Source organism: Scylla paramamosain, chromosome 32, assembly GCF_035594125.1.
Source record: "Scylla paramamosain isolate STU-SP2022 chromosome 32, ASM3559412v1, whole genome shotgun sequence".
Taxonomy (NCBI): Eukaryota; Metazoa; Arthropoda; class Malacostraca; order Decapoda; family Portunidae; genus Scylla; species Scylla paramamosain.
The window spans coordinates 14,887,381-14,892,380 of record NC_087182.1 but is presented as its reverse complement, the minus strand read 5'-3'; the positions used below and the strand labels follow the sequence as shown (position 1 = coordinate 14,892,380).

At 42.0% G+C, this 5,000-nt stretch overlaps 1 protein-coding gene across 1 annotated transcript in view; it reads left to right on the top strand.

The window, feature by feature from the left end:
- Positions 1-5,000, top strand: part of LOC135089248 (uncharacterized) — a gene marked incomplete at its 5' end in the record, with an annotated part of 34,090 nt that overhangs the window by 3,635 nt on the left and 25,455 nt on the right.

The following is a 5,000-nucleotide window of genomic DNA, read 5'->3' as shown; positions in this document are numbered from 1 at the left end:
TTTAATACCCTCATTTTCCTTTTTTTTTATTATTATCATTTTGAAGTACGAAACAGTTTCTAAACACGACTGATCAACCTATTCCTGTTTTTATTTACTTCAGTTCATTTTTATTTTTTTCATTTCTCCTCTTCCACGAGCAACATCCCAGCTTTCCGTTACTCTTGATACTCTCTTTTTTTTTTATTTTCGTTATCCTGAAACACTATAAAAACTCGTACATGACTGAGCAACGCGTGCCTGCCTCTCCCTCCTCTCTTTCTTTGCTGCATTCCTCATTTTTTCCTCTTTTTTTAACGTGATGTACTGAAAGCAAAAACTCCACGATGCATGATGCCTTTTGATCTCGCAATCTGTGACGCCCTAATACGGACCAGACTCTCCCTGCATGCTCCCTCGCACCGTAATATACCCTAATGCGGAGTAATAACAATATCGCGCACTGCTTTCACCCTCCGCCGCACCCTCGCCATCAGCGCCCATCGTGCAGTAAGTCTACGTTACCTCACGCCAGATTTCATTTACCTCGCAGACTTATTGTTGCACTTTGTCCTGACGTATTGGTGGAGTTAGTAGTTTGTTAGAGTTCTCCTGCGCCTAGTTAGTTAGTGATGTGTGTTACTGCCCCATTCTACGCCTTGTTAGTTGGTTTAGTTAATTCTGTTGGTGTTTGATATTCATTCCACGATGTAATATTGGTTTCAAAAGAGGAATTTCAAGATACTGTCGAAACTGAACTAACTTTTTTTATCTCCCTCCTACTTTTTTTTTCTGGGAGTGGAACTCCAGACGGGGAATTTGTATTAGTTTATGTGTGCCCTTAACCAGACTCCTGGACACATTAAGACAAAATCTACCTGTATCCACTTTTATCCACCCAGTTGTCATGCTTCACATCGCTCACCTTAACCTGTAACAATGCGAGGCTCATGCACCTACAAGCACCACCTCCCTGCTCCGCTACTCACCAGGTCACGTAATTAATTAACACAGTATATTGTTACACTTCTACTGCTAAAAATCATGCACCTCATTAACGTCCGCACAGACACCTTGTTATACGCACACACACATTTTAACGTCCACGCAGACAACTTGTTTATACACACACTCAAATATTTACACACACACAGACGCCTTATTATGCGCACACTCACATTAACGTGCATACTTTGTTACGCACACAGCCACGTCAACGTACGCGAAAACATATTTTTAGACGTACATCCAGATTTTTACGTACACACATACTTTGTCACACACACACACACACACACCACACACACACACACACACACACACACACACACACACACACTCACACACACACACACACACACACACACACACACACACACACACACACACACACACACACACACACACACACACACACACACACACACACACACACACACATACACTAAGTGCATGCATGTAATCAAACATGAACAAAACAAATCAGGTAAGCCATTAACTCAGGCGCTCCCACTTACCTGTATTAAAACGTATAGTAATTATGTGCCTCATTAAGATCAGAGGAACACAAACAACACCTGGTTAAATGTACAGGTATCTAGTAAGGCCTAGACTTATTAAAAATCGGGTGCCCATTAGCTAAGATGCTTTGCTGTACAAGGACTCAATCACGAGGCTCATTAACTTCACAGGTACACAAGTAATTACCTGGTTCGATGTACAGTTATGTAGTTACACTTGACCTCATAAACTTTTCTTTTGCCATGAGCGAGTACTTTACTTTAATAGATATCTGTCATTTGCTTTTGCAGACACACTGAAATCACTTTAACTGTTTTATAAGTAGCTCTTGTGACACTCGTGTTGAAGTTTTCTTCATTTCTAGAACTCTTTTTTTACTACACATATAACTGTATTATACTGTCTTCTTAAGAAAATCTATTTCATAATCTACTACTACTACTATTACTACTACTACTACTACTACTACTACTACTACTATTACTATTACTACTACTACCATTGCTCACAGAAACCCCATCATTTATCAGCAAACAGCCACCTGCATTGCACTTGCATTCATGTTCACTACACTCATCAGGGTCCAGGTACCTTAACACACCTGACCCTGGGAATCTGTAGGTTCTTGAATAATCTGAAATGTCCTTGAGTACTCTGTTGTTAGTTCTCTTGCGCTCCTTTCCTAGTGTTGCAATTGAAGGACTTTTGACTTTTAATATGTTATCTTATATTGCTGCCTTGCTAAACATATGCTACTTACCTCTCTCTCTCTCTCTCTCTCTCTCTCTCCTCTCTCTCTCTCTCTCTCCTCTCTCTCTCTCTCTCTCTCCTCTCTCTCTCTCTCTCTCTCCTCTCTCTCTCTCTCTCTCATCTCTCTCTCTCTCTCACTCTCTCTCCTCTCTCTCTCTCTCTCTCTCTCTCTCTCTCTCTCTCTCTCTCTCTCTCTCTCTCACTCTCTCTCTCCTCATCTCCTCTCTCTCTCTCAATTAAGTCTACCTGCCGTACGCTTTTAACTTTGGGTCTCGGCAATAACGCACTCACACACACACACACACACACACACACACACACACACACACACACACACACACACACACACACACACACACACACACACACACACACACGGACACACACGGACCACACGGACCACATGCACACAAGGACACACGCATTTACTAACCTTCGCACTAACGCCTCCTCTCCCCCTTTGCACTACAAGCTTCCCGGGGAGACTCTTATTCCCATCGACACAGCCTACACGCAGGCCAGACAGAAGCTTGACCGCGCTGCCATGGTGAGTGTGCTTGCGTGTTGTGCCGAGCTGATACAGAGCTTTGGGGAAGGTTAGGTATATTTGTGGATGGGCAAGATAGGTGAGTAGGTAAGTAGGTTATTAAGTCAATGTAGTAAATCTGATGGCTTCCTATAGCTTTCCTTATGTGTTTATGTTATTTCTGCGTGTGTTTGTCAAGGGTTGGATGTTAGTGCCGAGGAAATGAAGAGGTTTTGGAAGATTGGATAAATTTATAGATAAGCATGGTGATTATAATTAGGTTTGTTTTATACAGGGACGGCCACATAAAGGCTTGATGGCTTCTTGCAGTTTCTTCTTATTCTGCGTGTGTAGTCATGAGCAGGGTGTTAGTGTCCAGCCAATAAGGAGGTTTTAAGACCTCCGCGCTCCTCTCCACCACCTTCCCAGCCACCCCCTCCCCCCCAACCCACATCAGCTGATTTACTCAACACTGAGTTCAAGGTCATGATTGATAAATTTCATCACCAATTTCTGTATACATACTACCCATGAAACTAGAAGATGAGGTTGTCAAGTCAAATATGTGATGGAAGAGGAAATTCTGATATCATACTACGGCAAAACATAATTGTTGCATTGTAAGATAATGATTTGACATATACAATAGAGACATAGTTTTGCTAGAAAGGAGGCAAGGACCAAGTAACTTGGCAAGGCATGTTAACTCATGTTAACCGTAGCGAACTAAAGCCACCGTCGGCGCCCAATGAGGTGATATTGTTGTTACAATGAGTCTCGCGGTACTGACGTGGCAAGTCTTTGAAAGATCTGCTCATATCAACGTGTCTGGAAGACTTATTTACAGGTTGAAGCTGTTTATTTTAGCACTCTATACCATAGTCGCTGAATATGGCGGCCATAAGTAAAATGTGTTAGAAACATTTCAGAGTGGTTTTTTGACTTCAACTCGTCATAACTTCTTTATTATTGTTTCTGCCAAACTTTTACGAATGTATCTGAGTTTTGCAAATACTGCCGAGTCTAACGGTATCAGCTAAAATGCCCTGTCTAGTTTCTGAGGTGAGATACGGCAAATGATATAGACATATGTCATCCTCTGTCCACTGTCCGCTCTCAGTGTAGCTAGAAAGAGAGAGAGAGAGAGAGAGAGAGAGAGAGAGAGAGAGAGAGAGAGAGGAGAGAGAGAGAGTGAGAGAGAGAGAGAGAGAGAGAGAGAGAGAGAGATGAGAGAGAGACAATGGAAGAAAAATCATAGTAACAGACAATAGTAGGATTGTACGAATAGGATTACTATGAGAGAAAGAGAGAGAGAGAGAGAGAGAGAGAGAGAGAGAGAGAGAGAGAGAGAGAGAGAGAGAGAGAGAGAGAGAGAGAGAGTGGGGCAGAGAGGGAAGGAGGCAGGCAGAAGCCAATCAGGAGTTAGCCACTCTTGACGTCACTGCAGTGGTTTGTGTGGGGGAATAGCAAGTCTCCGCGAAATAAAATCCTTGCAACTTTTCGAAAATATACAGACCGGAGCTTATCAGTTTACGTGATTGGGGTGCACTTACTGGGTGTATGAGTGCTTAGTGCTTACAATGGGCCCTATAGACACAGCCCATGACTTTATAGACCACCCTGATGAAGATCTGGCTGATGTGATAGGTGACAAGGCTGATCTTGCCATGAAATTTGGAAGTGACGAGGAAGTGGACGATGACAGATACTGAAGAGTGACTCCCACGGAGAAATAACCGAACACTAATGAAAAGCAGGGTTGTTAATTCCTTGTTCAATTGTTTAGATTAAAGTAAATGTGATAATTATACATTACCTGGCGAGCTGCGGGAATATAAAAATCACCGTATAGAAACCCCGGAGAAAGTCAGATGTAGAGAAGTCCATAACATGGACCAATCATATGAAAGGTAGACCAGCTGCGAACGTATCCAGTGTTGTAGAATGTGTGATAGGGGACGTGAGGTCAGTAAATTCTGGGGACTTGTTCATAACATTTTATATGATTTCCAATATTGTGCACCATTCTAATCATAAAATTGAAAGTATAATTGCAGAAATTTCTCAGACGTCTTCAAATAGCAATAAACTCATCACACATCAGGGTAACGGATTCCATTGAAATTAAAAGTTTGTTTGGTTTGTTGTATGCACGTGGTTTATTAGGCCAAAACAAATATACTTATGAAAGACTTTTCATGGAAGAGTCTGGCCACGCATTATT